Raw genomic sequence first — 16,271 nt, 5'->3', positions numbered from 1 at the left:
TGGACTATACTGTATGTGTGAAATGCTCGTTAATGCTTTGTGATAAACAGAGGTATATTTTCTGGGTGACCTAAATACTGACTAGTTGTCATCAAGCTGTCCACTCCAAAAAAAGCGTCAAACTGTAACCGATGCCTGCAACCTGGTTCAGGTTATCAGTCAACCTACCAGGGTATTTACAAAAAGAACAGGAAGTAAATCATACATGCGTATTGATCACATCTTTACTAATGCTGCAAAAATCTGCTCTAAAGCAATATCCACACCCATCGTGTGTAGTGATAATAATATAGCCACAATAATTCTGACAACACAGCAGACTGGCAAACACAGTAAATTGAGAAATCACGAAACTAAACTAAAATAACTAAGATGACGTAAAAGAGTACTCCTGTAAAGGTTATCGTCTGGTGAAGGAGAAGAGGACCAAAATGCAGCATGGTAAGTGTTCGTCATGTTTTAATTGAACAAACTGAACACTACACAAAATAATAACGAAGAGAAAACGAAACAGTTCTGGCAGGTGAACAGACACTAAACAGAAATTAAACACCCACAACCAAAATGGGGAAAACAGGCTACCTAGGTATGATTCTCAATCAGCGACAACGAACGACACCTGCCTCTGATTGAGAACCATACTAGGCCAAAAACATAGAAATATAACAACCTAGAAAAAAGAACATAGACTACCCACCCCAACTCACGCCCTGACCAACCTAACACAAAGACATAAAAAAGGAACTAAGGTCAGAACGTGACAGTACCCCCCCAAAGGTGCGGACTCCGGCCGCAAAACCTGAACCTATAGGGGAGGGTCTGGGTGGGTGTCTGTCCGCGGTGGCGGCTCTGGCACGGGACTTGGACCCCACTCCACCATAGTCTTTGCCAGCTTAAGTGGTGCCTTTGGAGCGGCAACCCTCGCCGCCGACCTCGTACTAGGGACCCTTGCAGCGGGCCCCGAATAGATGGGAGTGTCCGGCAGCGCCGTAGTGAAGGGTGACTCCGGCAGCGCCGTAGTGAAAGGCGGCTCCGGACGCTCCTGACTGACGGGCGGCTCCGGCCGCTCCTGACTGACGGGCGGCTCCGGCAGCTCCTGACTGACGGGCGGCTCCGGCAGCTCCTGACTGACGGGCGGCTCTGGCAGCTCAGGACAGACGGGCAGCTCTGGCAGCTCTGGACAGATGGGCGGCTCTGGCAGCTCTGGACAGATGGTGGCTCTGGCTGCTCAGGACAGACGGGCGGCTCTGGCAGCTCAGGACAGACGGGCGGCTCTGGCAGCTCAGGACAGACGGGCGGCTCTGGCCTGGAGAGACAACCTGGAGGGAGGAGACTGAGAGACAGCCTGGTGCGTGAGGCTGCCACAGGACCCACCAGGCTGGGGAGACCTACAGGAGGCCTGGTGCGTGGAGGAGACACCAGATGGACCGGGCTGTGGGGGAGCACTGGAGCTCTGGTGTGCAGCCTTGGCACCACTCCTCCAGGCTGGATGACCACTTTAGCCCGGACCTTCCAGAGTGCAGGCACAGGTTGAACCGGTCTGTGGGTGAGCACTGCAGATCTGGTGCATACCACTCGCACCTCTCCCTTAGGCTCAATACCCACATTCGCCCGGCACGGGCGGAGCGCAGGCATAGGACGAACTGCACCCTCCCAGCGCCCCGGAGACACAGCATGCAGAGCCGGCGCAGGATACCCTGGACCGAAACGGCGTACCGGAGACCAAACACGCTGAGCCGGCACAATACGCCCTGGTTGGATGCCCACTCTCGCATGGCACTTGCGGGGGGCTGGCCTATAGTGCACTGGGCTATGAGCGCGTACTGGGCTTAACCGCATAACACGGTGCCTGACCAGTACAATGCTGCTTTCGGTAAGCACGAGGAGTGGGCTCAGGTCTCCAACCTGACTCTGCCACACTCCCCGTGTGCCCCCTCCAAAACATTTTGGGGGGGCTGCCTCTCGTGCCTGTCGCGCTGCTGTGCTGCCTCTTCATATAGCCGCCGCTCAGCTTTCGCTGCCACCAGTTCTTCCTTGGGGCGGGGATATTCCCCAGCCTGTGCCCAGGGTCCCTTGCCATCCAAAACCTCCTCCCAAGTCCATGAGTCCAGAGAACGCTGCTGCTCGATACCACGCTGCTTGGTCCTTGGTTGGTGGGTGTTTCTGTAACGATTCTCGTCTGGTGAAGGAGAAGAGCACCAAAATGCAGCGTGGTAAGTGTTTGTCATGTTTGAATTGAACAAACTGAACACTACACAAAATAATAACGAAGAGAAAACGAAACAGTTCTGCCAGGTGAACAGACACTAATTAAACACCCACAACCAAAATGGGGAAAACAGGCTACCTAAGTATGATTCTCAATAATCAGAGACAACGAACAACACCTGCCTCTGATTGAGAACCATACTAGGCCAAAAACATAGAAATATAACAACCTAGAAAAAAGAACATAGACTACCCACCCCAACTCACGCCCTGACCAACCTAACACAAAGACATAAAAAAGGAACTAAGGTCAGAACGTGACAACTCCGGAGTACTTTAAAACAATTATATGCAAAAAAGCGAAGTCAGCTCCATTCTTCATTGAGGCAGATGGCTTGTTCATAACAAAAACCATTGATATTATCAACCACTTTAATAACTTTTTTTGTTGGCAAGATTAGCAAACTTAGGCATGACAAGCAAACAACAAATGCTGAGCCTTCATATTCATGCACAACGGACCAAATAATGAAAGATAAGCACTGTAGTTTTGAGTTTCGAAAAGTGGGTGTGGAAGAGGTGAACTCTTTTTTGCTATCTATAAATAACGACAAGCCACCTGGTACCGACAACCTGGACAGTAAAGTGCTGAGGTTGGTAGCGGAATACATTTTGACTTTACATGAAGCCTAGAAGATGGTGTGTGCCATCAGGCCTGGAGGAAGGCAAAGGTTATTCCACTGCCCAAGAATAGCAGAGCACCCTTTAATGGTTCAAACAGCCAACCAATCAGCCTGTTACCAGTGTTTTTTTTTTTTTTTACCAAATACAAAGTTATTTAGCAGAAAATGAATTAAACAACGGACTTTCAGCATGCTCATAGGCACTCAATATGCTTGCACTGACACAAATGACTGATGATTGGCTGAAAGAAATTGAGAGTAAGAAGTTTGTGGGAGCTGTTTTGTTAGACTTCAGTGCAGCTTTTGATATCATTGATTATAATCGATTGCTAAAAAAACGTAGGTCTTATGGATTTGCATCCTCTGCCTTATAATGGATTGAGAGTTACCTATCTAATAGAACGCAGAGTTTTTTTATGGAAGCCTCTCTAATGCTAATGCAGTTGAGTGTGGTGTACCGCAGGTCAGCCGGCTAGGGGCATTATTGTTTTCTGTTTTTGCAAATGACCTTCCACTGACCTTGAATAAAGCCTGTGTGTCTATGTACGCTGAACATTATACAATATAAATAACTGACACCCTTAACATAGAGTTCCAGTCAGTTTTAGAATGGGTAACTAGCAATAGGCTGGTGCTAAATATCTCAAACTAAAAGCATTGTTTTTGGGACAAATCACTCACTCAACACTAAACCTCATTTAGATCTAGTATTGAATAACGTGGCGGCTGAGCAAGTTGAGGAGACGAGACTGCTGGGTGTAACCCTAGATAACAAGCTGTTATGGTCAAAACATGTAGACTCAATGGTTGCTTAAATGGGAAGAAGTCTGTCCATGATAAGGCACTGCTCTGCTTTCTTGACATCTTAGTCAACCTACAGCTCATAGTTTGTCTCAGCTAGACTACTGGCCTGGTGTATGGTCATGTGTGGCAAAGAGGGACATAAAGTACCAGTCAGAAGTTTGGACACACCAACTCATTCAAGGGTTTTTCTACAATGTAGAATAACAGTGAAGACATCAAATCTATGGAATAGCACTCTGCAGCAGAGGTAAATCTGGGTCTTCCTTTCCTGTGGCGGTCTTCATGAGAGCCATCATAGCGCTTGATGGTTTTTGCGACTGCACTTGAAGAAACTTAAAGTAATGGCGGACTGACGTTTCTCTTTGCTCATTTGAGCTGTTCTTGCCATGATTAGAGCCTGTAAGTAAGCATTTCACCTGTTGTATTCGGCGCACGTGACGAATAAACTTTGATTTGATTTGATATGGACTTGGTCTTTTACCAAACAGGGCTATCTTCTGTATACCACCCCTACATTTTCACAACACAATTGATTGGCTCAAATGCATTAAGAAAGAAAGAAATTCCACATATTAACTTTTAACAAGGCACATCTGTTAATTGAAATGCATTCCAGGTGACAACCTCATGAAGCTGGTTGAGAGAATGCCAAGAGTGTGCAAAGCTGTCATCAAGGCAAAGGGTGGCTACTTTGAAGAATCTAAAATCTAAAATATATTTTGATTTGTTGAACAATTTTTTGGTTAGTACACGTTTCCACATGTGCTATTTTATAGTTTCAATGTCTTCACTATTATTCTACAATGTCGAAAATAGTACAAATAGAGAAAAACCCTTGAACGAGTAGGTGTGTCCAAACTTTTGACTGGTACTGTAGTTCAATTCCACGTATTGCACTTAGATGTTCTCCTGGCTCAAAGCTGAGGAGAGATTGACTGCATCACTATTGCTCTTTGTGCGGGGTGTTGATTTGTTAAAGGTACCAAACTGTCTCTTCAAGTAGTTGGCACACAGTTCAGACAGTCATCAGTACAACACAAGACGTGCAATCAGAAGTCTCTTCACAGTTCCCAGGTCCAGAACAGGCTGGGTAACACACAGTATTAAATAGAGCCATGACTACATGGAACTCTCTGCTAGCTAGCAATAAAACTAAATAAAAAAACAGATGAAAGAACACATTACGGCACAACGGGGACTGTGAAGAGACAGTCATGTTTATATATTCGGTATTGTAATTTGTACTATATTATGTATTGTATTATATAGGGTAGTGGCCTTGCCCGAGCCTTGGCTTGTTCGAGACAGAATGGCTAATAGGGAAAGAGCCATCTCCTGTTTCTGAAGCGTGAGGCAGAGGCAGGATATTATGTAGTATTATATAGTGTTCTGTAGTATTATGTAATGTGATGTAGTGTTCTGTAGTGTATTTATTGTTTCCTGTTTGGACCCCAGGAAGGGGATCCTAATAAAATACTAAATAATAATACTCCCTATCGCTCTCTGAGGAGATTGGCACCTCGCTGTACCCCTTGGGGTGTCACAAGTAGGAGCTGAGGTTGGCGCTGCGTCTGAGCTCTCTGCTCTGCTGCACACCCAATTATGCCACACTAATCCTGATGCTGTGCCCGGTTCTCTCACCTGCTACACGTATGCATGAGTGGGCGCACACACACACACACCCATGCAAACGCACACACAATTGAGACAGTTCCCAGTTCTCCCACCTGGTGGTCACTCTGTGTCTCCGTTGGTTGTTCTCTCACACTGTGAGACCATGACAGTCATGGTGCCGCTCACACTCACTGGCCATGGTACATTAGAGAAGTGAATGAGAGGCTCACGTCTGATTGACCATGGGAACATAGAGAAAGCGAGAAAGAGAGAGAGCACATACTCAGAGATGGAGATACTGTATGTGTTTCCCAGAGTGTGGTGTGGGGTTAGAGTAAAGCCCATGGGGGACTGCTGAGCTGCTGGGTCAGCAGTGTGTTTGGGTGGGACATGTCAGGCAGGCCCTGTCAGGGGCTCTCAGAGTCTGTGTGTAGTGACACATCATAGAGTCAGAACACTGAGGTTGACTAACTGATGGAACGTGACAGGGTGAACATCAACATAGAAGATTAGTATTAGACAGACAGAGAGAGAGAGGGAGACAGGGGAGAGAGAGATGGATGGATGGTGAGAGGAGGGAGGGGGTAAAGATTAAACAGAAAAAACACACCCTACCAGACGCAGGCACGCACCCACGCAGGCATGCACAAACTCTCTCTCTCTCTCAATTCAATTCAGTAGACTTTATTGACATGGCAAGTTAAATGAATTACATTGTCAAAGTACACATATAACAAAGAATGGTGGGACCAACAGAAATAAGGCAACAATAATAATATTCCCTCTCTCTACCGTGTCAGAAAAAGGTCAGAAGAGGTTTAAGGTCAGTCAGCTGTGAGATGCCTAAGCACAGTCAGCCATCCTTCCCTCGTCCCCCTGAAGCCCCCTTGTCCATAGTAAATGACTTCCTCTCCAAGTAGGCTACACGCAGCTGTCAATCAATAAAGAAAGAGATAAGGCTCTAGCACCACTCACTCTTCTCTTGGAGGACAGGCTGATCCTTAACCTTTTATCGGCTTCCCTTAGGAGGAAGAACTGGTAGACGTGTGTCATGTATTTTATCAAATGAAAGCTACAGAAAATGACATCCAGCCAGACTTCACTGCTTTTAGCGAGCCCTAGTGGACGGTCTGTGACCTGCATGTGGTGAACCACGGCGAGAGAAGCAAACAAACGAACTTCAGAGAAAATACATCTCACCCCAGCAGCTGCCAAGCGTCAAAAATGTATTTTCTCGGTGAGAAATGTCAGAAGTTCATGTTCACTATACGCATGACTGTTGGGTAACCTATATATGCTAAAGTTATATCATGCTGTTTTCTGAACTATTGCAAATTCCTCCTTAACTTTCCCATAGTGGCAAATAATATAGCCTACCAAGCTAACTCCCCGTGTCTCAGAATATTATCACAACAACAGTTAGGCTACAGTGTTAGTCTACAGTTTCCTCACAGGTGTGCACCCACGCCTGGTAATCTGCCCACCCACGCCTGGTAATCTGCCCAGTGCTGTGGACCCGTAGACGTTCCTCTGATTGGTTTAGGATCCTGTTTAAACCCCATTCAAACCCCTCCCTCTTGTCACCGCGCGGCGTGCTGGAGAGATTTGCAGAACGTTTGCCACGCAATTAGAGTTTTGTTCTGGAGGAGCTCAACCGAGGGCTCGTTTTAAATATTATCGATTTTTTTTCATTAACAACATTCCTATTGGAATTATAAGAATTGTTTATTGCTCAGGTGGTTCTCAAGTCGTTGTCTTTAGCCTAATGCATGATATGAGTTTACAGAAGCCTCCGAGCCATTGAGAATCATCATGAAGTTGCGGACACCTGTCCTCTTTTTTTCTCGGCACCATTCTGGGTAAGTACAGGAATTGGAACCACTGCATGTCTTGAACAATAAGTAGCCCAATAAATTAGTTCTAAACGTGTGGTGCTTGCGAGGGATAGCCTGTGGAACTGAGAAGTGTATGACACATTTTTACATATCCAAGTCACAACGGGAAAAAAATTAACACATCTGGGCTTACGTAAATGCACAATGTGACATTCCACACGATTCCAATTTCTCATAATCATGCCATCTGACAAACTGGGAGCATTAACTGCACTCGGCCCCTGTGGCGCGCCTGTTTCTTTTGGCACGGGATAAATCTCCGGCGCAAACACGCGCTCCCTCCGTTCTCCTTCATGTCTGGTTCTGTTTCTGCTCACCAACAGGACCGGTCGATGGACACGGAGACAGACGCGGTGTCGGGTGACTGTCTCTGAACCCAATGTTATCTCTGAAAATAATGGTCATCTTATCTGGTGAATTGCTGAAGTGCAAATGCCATTTGGCAGTAAAACCTCAAGGCTATTTGTGAACGATTAGCCGTTGTGTGAAAGTTATGTTGAAGATGTCAATCTTAGTAAAGAGTTGCATTTAATTTCTAACGTTAAGTAAACGTACTACAGTTCTATACATAAATATGTATGCATCGTTTTGATTCCTGGATGGAATCAAAACTATGTTAGATGTTAGGGCTGACAGATGGGGCGCCAGAGGGTGAATCAACTCCAGCTGCAGGTTAAGGGTCACACACACACATAATATATATATATATAAAGTGTGGGAGAGACAGACATACCAGCAAAAGACACATACTTTCAGCTATACACATCTCCTCTGGAGTAGTTTCAGTTGAGAAGCCAGCTCTCTAGCCTGTCTCTGTCCCCCCCCCACCCCCATTGTTCAACTGTTTGTAATCAGATTCATATTCCACAACCCCTTCTTATGCAACCACAGTAAACACTATCTACATTCTAAATTAAAATTAGAGACCATTAGTATGTGGTGCTTAAGAATTTATATTGGAAATAATTGTTTAATTGACAGCTGGTGATAAAATGATTGTTTCTTATTAAGCTCTTATACATAACTTAAAGTAAAGTCTCTTCTACGCCACCTCTTCCTCTTCTCTCACTCCATTAAACTCCATCTCTTTCCCCCTTCACTCCCATCCCCAGGTGAGTTTGGGTCTCTGGCTGAGATGGAGGACCTCCTGTTGAGGAACCTGTTCCAGGGGTACCAGCGCTGGGTCCGGCCCATCCAGCACGCCAACGACAGGGTCACAGTACGCTTCTGACTCAAGATCTCATAGCTGGTGGATGTGGTGAGGATGCACACTACACCACGTGCACACACACAAACAAGGAATTGAAGCGAAACACACACACACACAGTGACGAAAGACCTTTACCGTACAAACAAACAATGAAAGACACAAAAGATTCTAAATATCTTGTCTGAATGTAATTCTGTCCCTCTCCATGTTGCTGAAACAAAACGAGCACTGCCACAGTGAAACAACCTGATTTTGCTGAGCTGTCCAAGGTCCTGACGTAAAGCTGTTGGCCTCCGTAGAACTCACAGAACACGCTCGTTTTCAAGAGGTTACATTTTTTCAGGGCCAGATGTGATAGGCTGAGATGGTATAGCTGTTCTGTCAGAGGACACAAGCAGCTAATGGAACAGTCCCGGTCATGGTGTTAAATATTTTCCTCACATACACAGCAGTCTATGTATTCATCTGTCTCTCTGAGGGTATAGGGGTAGAGGCCTGTGGTATGTAATTATCAAAAAGGGTTGTTGTGAATACGAACTGATGTTATCATACCAAAGAGAATGAAAGGAGGAGAGATGAGGTTGGAAAATGAATAGAACAAGGAGGATGGGGAAAGGGCAAGAGGTGAAACAGGAGGAGGTATGGTGAGCTAGTGAGAAGTGCTCTGCTCCAGGCTGATGAGTGGTACCAGTGTTGCTAGATGTCTTTCCTGTGTTAGGTTACAGTTCATCTCTGGACTATGTGATCCCCACAACCTCAAACTCAATCAGACAGCTGATCCCCGTTACTTACACACTTTTCTTCCACGCTCCCTCATTTTCTCTCCTTCTGTTAGTCTTGCTTACCAGTGTGGTAATTTTCTTACATTTAATTTAATTTTACAATACCATGATTTTGTGAACACGATTGGTGTGCGAGTGCTCCGTTCAAATGAGATGGGATAATGAACAAGGAATTGAAGCAATTTATCCTGAAACAGACATGATTCTGACTTGGATGTCTACTCTACATGATATCTTACATTTACATTACATTTACATTTAAGTCATTTAGCAGACGCTCTTATCCAGAGTGACTTACAAATTGGTGCGTTCACCTTAAGACATCCAGTGGAACAGCCACTTTACAATAGTGCATCTAAATCTTTTAAGGGGGGGGGTGAGAAGGATTACTTTATCCTATCCTAGGTATTCCTGAAAGAGGTGGGGTTTCAGGTGTCTCCGGAAGGTGGTGATTGACTCCGCTGTCCTGGCATCGTGAGGGAGTTTGTTCCACCATTGGGGGGCCAGAGCAGCGAACAGTTTTGACTGGGCTGCGCGGGAACTGTACTTCCTCAGTGGTAGGGAGGCGAGCAGGCCAGAGGTGGATGAACGCAGTGCCCTTGTTTGGGTGTAGGGCCTGATCAGAGCCTGGAGGTACTGAGGTGCCGTTCCCCTCACAGCTCCGTAGGCAAGCACCATGGTCTTGTAGCGGATGCGAGCTTCAACTGGAAGCCAGTGGAGAGAGCGGAGGGGCGGGGTGACGTGAGAGAACTTGGGAAGGTTGAACACCAGACGGGCTGCGGCGTTCTGGATGAGTTGTAGGGGTTTAATGGCACAGGCAGGGAGCCCAGCCAACAGCGAGTTGCAGTAATCCAGACGGGAGATGACAAGTGCCTGGATTAGGACCTGCGCTGCTTCCTGTGTGAGGCAGGGTCGTACTCTGCGGATGTTGTAGAGCATGAACCTACAAGAACGGGCCACCGCCTTGATGTTAGTTGAGAACGACAGGGGGTTGTCCAGGATCACGCCAAGGTTCTTAGCGCTCTGGGAGGAGGACACAATGGAGTTGTCAACCGTGATGGCGAGATCATGGAATGGGCAGTCCTTCCCGGGAGGAAGAGCAGCTCCGTCTTGCCGAGGTTCAGCTTGAGGTGGTGATCCGTCATCCACACTGATATGTCTGCCAGACATGCAGAGATTCGTTTCACCACCTGGTCATCAGAAGGGGGAAAGGAAAAGATTAATTGTGTGTCGTCTGCATAGCAATGATAGGAGAGACCATGTGAGGTTATGACAGAGCCAAGTGACTTGGTGTATAGCGAGAATAGGAGAGGGCCTAGAACAGAGCCCTGGGGGACGCCAGTGGTGAGAGCGCGTGGTGAGGAGACAGATTCTCGCCACGCCACCTGGTAGGAGCGACCTGTCAGGTAGGACGCAATCCAAGCGTGGGCCGCGCCGGAGATGCCCAACTCGGAGAGGGTGGAGAGGAGGATCTGATGGTTCACAGTATCGAAGGCAGCCGATAGGTCTAGAAAGATGAGAGCAGAGGAGAGAGAGTTAGCTTTAGCAGTGCGGAGGGCCTCCGTGATACAGAGAAGAGCAGTCTCAGTTGAATGACTAGTCTTGAAACCTGACTGATTTGGATCAAGAAGGTCATTCTGAGAGAGATAGCGGGAGAGCTGGCCAAGGACGGCACGTTCAAGAGTTTTGGAGAGAAAAGAAAGAAGGGATACTGGTCTGTAGTTGTTGACATCGGAGGGATCGAGTGTAGGTTTTTTCAGAAGGGGTGCAACTCTCGCTCTCTTGAAGACAGAAGGGACGTAGCCAGCGGTCAGGGATGAGTTGATGAGCGAGGTGAGGTAAGGGAGAAGGTCTCCGGAAATGGTCTGGAGAAGAGAGGAGGGAATAGGGTCAAGCGGGCAGGTTGTTGGGCGGCCGGCCGTCACAAGACGCGAGATTTCATCTGGAGAGAGAGGGGAGAAAGAGGTCAGAGCACAGGGTAGGGCAGTGTGAGCAGAACCAGCGGTGAAGTTTGACTTAGCAAACGAGGATCGGATGTCGTCGACCTTCTTTTCAAAATGGTTGACGAAGTCATCTGCAGAGAGGGAGGAGGGAGGGGGAGGAGGATTCAGGAGGGAGGAGAAGGTGGCAAAGAGCTTCCTAGGGTTAGAGGCAGATGCTTGGAATTTAGAGTGGTAGAAAGTGGCTTTAGCAGCAGAGACAGAAGAGGAAAATGTAGAGAGGAGGGAGTGAAAGGATGCCAGGTCCGCAGGGAGGCGAGTTTTCCTCCATTTCCGCTCGGCTGCCCGGAGCCCTGTTCTGTGAGCTCGCAATGAGTCGTCGAGCCACGGAGCAGGAGGGGAGGACCGAGCCGGCCTGGAGGATAGGGGACATAGAGAGTCAAAGGATGCAGAAAGGGAGGAGAGGAGGGTTGAGGAGGCAGAATCAGGAGATAGGTTGGAGAAGGTTTGAGCAGAGGGAAGAGATGATAGGATGGAAGAGGAGAGAGTAGCGGGGGAGAGAGAGCGAAGATTGGGACGGCGCGATACCATCCGAGTAGGGGCAGTGTGGGAAGTGTTGGATGAGAGCAAGAGGGAAAAGGATACAAGGTAGTGGTCGGAGACTTGGAGGGGAGTTGCAGTGAGGTTAGTGGAAGAACAGCATCTAGTAAAGATGAGGTCGAGCGTATTGCCTGCCTTGTGAGTAGAGGGGAAGGTGAGAGGGTGAGGTCAAAAGAGGAGAGGAGTGGAAAGAAGGAGGCAGAGAGGAATGAGTCAAAGGTAGACGTGGGGAGGTTAAAGTCGCCCAGAACTGTGAGAGGTGAGCCGTCCTCAGGAAAGGAGCTTATCAAGGCATCAAGCTCATTGATGAACTCTCCGAGGGAACCTGGAGGGCGATAAATGATAAGGATGTTAAGCTTGAAAGGGCTGGTAACTGTGACAGCATGGAATTCAAAGGAGGCGATAGACAGATGGGTAAGGGGAGAAAGAGAGAATGACCACTTGGGAGAGATGAGGATCCCGGTGCCACCACCCCGCTGACCAGAAGCTCTCGGGGTGTGCGAGAACACGTGGGCGGACGAAGAGAGAGCAGTAGGAGTAGCAGTGTTATCTGTGGTGATCCATGTTTCCGTCAGTGCCAAGAAGTCGAGGGACTGGAGGGGGGCATAGGCTGAGATGAACTCTGCCTTGTTGGCCGCAGATCGGCAGTTCCAGAGGCTACCGGAGACCTGGAACTCCACGTGGGTCGTGCGCGCTGGGACCACCAGATTAGAGTGGCCGCGGCCACGCGGTGTGGAGCGTTTGTATGGTCTGTGCAGAGAGGAGAGAACAGGGATAGACAGACACATAGTTGACAGGCTACAGAAGAGGCTACGCTAATGCAAAGGAGATTGGAATGACAAGTGGACTACACGTCTCGAATGTTCAGAAAGTTAAGCTTGCGTAGCAGGAATCTTATTGACTAAAATAATTCAAATGATACAGTACTGCTGAAGTAGGCTAGCTGGCAGTGGCTGCGTTGTTGTTGTTCTATCTCTCTATAGTGCTGTTTCTTGTATTATGGTCTCTTGTTTCTTTAGAGGTTTCACTTTGTTGTCCTTTTTCTTTTCCTTTTTCTTCTGTCCTTATTTTGGTTATTGCTTATTTATTTATCTTGGTCTCTGTCTGTCTCACAGGATGAGAAGAACCAGCTGATGACTACTAATGTGTGGCTGTGGCAGGTGAGGAGGAAAAGAGGTTGTAGCCTGTTTTCCATAGATGAGGATAGATGTATTGTAATATGTGTCTTTCCCTCAACAGGAGTGGCTAGACTATAATCTACGATGGGACCCTGAGGACTACGGTGGGATCACATCGATCGGAGTTCCATCTGAGGCAATCCGGCTGCCCGACATCGTGCTCTATGAGAAGTAAAGCTGTATGATATGTCACATATTATGATGAGCACCATTGAGCATAATGTCTTCAGACAAGACAGTGTTACATCCACCTAGTTTCCCACTAATAGTTCACATTAATAGACCGTTTTGTTTGATGTTTTCCTAAAATGTATGTGTTATATGCACAATAACCCTGACTCTTACTATCCTCCCCCAGTGCTGATGGGCGGTTTGAGGGCTCCCTGATGACCAAAGCCATTGCTAAGTCTAACCATAGGATCACGTGGACCCCTCCGGCCAGCTACAAGTCAGCCTGCACTACGGATGTCACTTTCCCCTTCGACAGACAAAAACTGCTCCATGAAGTTTGGATCCTGGACATACGATGGTAACATGGTGGACATGATCCTGTTAGGTGATTATGTCGACAGGAAGGACTTCTTCGACAACTGAGAGGGAGATCCTGAACGCCACGGGGGCCAGAGGAAACCGGCGGGACGGGGATGTACAGTGGGGCAAAAAAGTATTTAGTCAGCCACCAATTGTGCAAGTTCTCCCACTTAAAAAGATGAGAGGCCTGTAATTTATCATAGGTACACTTCAACTATGACAGAGAAAATGAGAAAAAAAATCCAGACAATCACATTGTAGGATTTGTAATGAATCTATTTGCAAATGATGGTGGAAAATAAGTATTTGGTCACCTACAAACAAGCAAGATGTCTGGCTCTCACAGACCTGTAACAACTTCTTTAAGAGGCTCCTCTGTCCTCCACTCGTTACCTGTATTAATGGCACCTGTTTGAACTTGTTATCAGTATAAAAGACACCTGTCCACAACTTCAAATAGTCACTCCAAACTCCACTATGGCCAAGACCAAAGACCTGTCAAAGGACACCAGAAACAAAATTGTAGACCTGCACCAGGCAGGGAAGACTGAATCTGCAATAGGTAAGCAGCTTGGTTTGAAGAAATCAACTGTGGGAGCAATTATTGGGAAATGGAAGACATACAAGACCACTGATAATCTCCCTCGATCTGGGGCTCCACGCAAGATCTCAACTCTGTGGGGTCAAAATGATCACAAGAACGGTGAGCAAAAATCCCAGGACCACACGGGGGGACCCAGTGAATGACCTGCAGAGAGCTGGGACCAAAGTAACAAAGTCTACCATCAGTAACACACTACGCCGCCAGGGACTCAACTTCTGCAGTGCCAGATGTGTCCCCCTGCTTAAGCCAGTACATGTCCAAGCCCGTCCGAAGTTTGCTAGAGAGCATTTGGATGATCCAGAAGAAGATTGGGAGAATGTCATATGGTCAGATGAAACCAAAATATAACTTTTTGGTAAAAACTCAACTCGTCGTGTTTGGAGGACAAAGAATGCTGAGTTGCATCCAAAGAACACCATACCTACTGTGGAGCATGGGGGTGGAAACGTCATGCTTTGGGGCTGTTTTTCTGCAAAGGGACCAGGACTACTGATCCGTGTAAAGTAAAGAATGAATGCGGCCATGTATCATGAGATTTTGAGTGAAAACCTCCTTCCATCCTCAAGGGCATTGAAGATGAAACGTGGCTGGGTCTTTCAGCATGACAATGATCCCAAACACACCGCCCGGGCAATGAAGGACTGGCTTCGTAAGAAGCATTTCAAGGTCCTGGAGTGGCCTAGCCAGTCTCAGATCTCAACCCCATAGAAAATCTTTGGAGGGAGTTGAAAGTCCATGTTGCCCAGCAACAGCCCCAAAACATCACTGCTCTAGAGGAGATCTGCATGGAGGAATGGGCCAAAATACCAGCAACAGTGTGTGAAAATCTTGTGAAGACTTACAGAAAACGTTTGACCTCTGTCATTGCCAACAAAGGGTATATTACAAAGTATTGAAACTTTTGTTATTGACCAAATACTTATTTTCCACCATAATTTGCAAATAAATTCATTAAAAATCCTACAATGTGATTTTCTGGATTTTTTTTCTTCTCATTTTGTCTGTCATAGTTGAAGTGTACCTATGGTGAAAATTACAGGCCTTTCTCATATTTTTAAGTGGGAGAACTTGCACAATTGGTAGCTGACTAAATACTTTTTTGCCCCACCGTATTCCTTCCCCTTTATAACATACTCTTTCATTCTGAAACGTCTCTCGCTGTTCTAGACACTTTCTTATTATGCTGTGTTTCGGTCTGTCGTTCCTGACCTTGCTGGTGTTCTATCATCTGTCGGATGAAGGGGAGAAGCTCTCTCTCTCTCTCTCTCTCCGTCATTGTGCCACTCACTGTGTTCCTCCTTGTCATAGATCATCCCAACTTCCTCCAAGGTCATCCCTCTCATCGGAAAGTATCTCCTCTTCATTATGATCTTCGTCACTCTCTCCGTCATCGTCACAGTGCTTGCATTCAACATGCACCACCACTCCTCAACCTCCTACCACCCCATGTCCCCCTTGGTTTGCTCCCTCTTCCTTCAGAGGCTAGCCAGGATGCTCTGCATGCAGGGCCACACCGACCGGTACCACTATCCAGAGCTGGCACCGGAGAGCCCAGAGCTGAAGCCCTGGTCTGGGGGCTGGAGAGGGGGTCAGAGGGGGAGCGGGTAGACCCTCATTCCAGGTTGTGCAGGACTGGAAGTTTGTTGCTCAGGTTCTGGACAGGATATTTCTGTGGGCCTTCCTCACCGTGTCGGTCCTGGGGACCATCCACATTTTTGCCCTGCATATATTCCTTAGTACTTCTCCCCAGTCCGGACCCAGGAAATCAAACAAACTTTTTTTAGTTTGTTTGATTTGGCTTTTGTGTCCTTTGACTTTTATTTCATACTAGCACTTCATCAACTAGTCAATGATAATAAGCTATTATTCAAGTACAATGTATAGACAACTTCTCCCCCCCCCCCCCCCCCCCCCACTGAGGTCAGGTATGTGATTACTGTTTTGAGTATGAGAGCAACGCAGTGAATCAACTCAATTGTTCCGGGTCAAATCAGAATAAAGATATTTTAAATACAGAAAGTTTTGTATTTCATCATGCAGTATTGAATGTCTAAATCACTTCATTTGGATTCGCTTGGAACTGTTTAGAACGCTCATAGAGTGATGTGGATGTTACAGACAAGATGAACGTGATAGTTTTAAATGTAGCATTATTGTATTCCACTAGGGGCAACCTTGGTACGACAATGATTATCAGGTGTCTCCTACACAGCAACGTTTTT

General features: G+C 47.0%; 1 pseudogene; it reads left to right on the top strand.

Moving 5' to 3' along the window:
- Positions 1-5,472: 5,472 nt before the first annotated feature.
- On the top strand, positions 5,473-15,657 carry LOC115130698 (neuronal acetylcholine receptor subunit non-alpha-2-like; annotated as a pseudogene).
- Positions 15,658-16,271: the final 614 nt, after the last annotated feature.

This window comes from Oncorhynchus nerka, linkage group LG6, assembly GCF_034236695.1.
Source record: "Oncorhynchus nerka isolate Pitt River linkage group LG6, Oner_Uvic_2.0, whole genome shotgun sequence".
Classification (NCBI taxonomy): domain Eukaryota; kingdom Metazoa; phylum Chordata; class Actinopteri; order Salmoniformes; family Salmonidae; genus Oncorhynchus; species Oncorhynchus nerka.
Note: the sequence above shows the minus strand (reverse complement) of the source record. Positions and strands in the feature narration are given on the sequence as shown.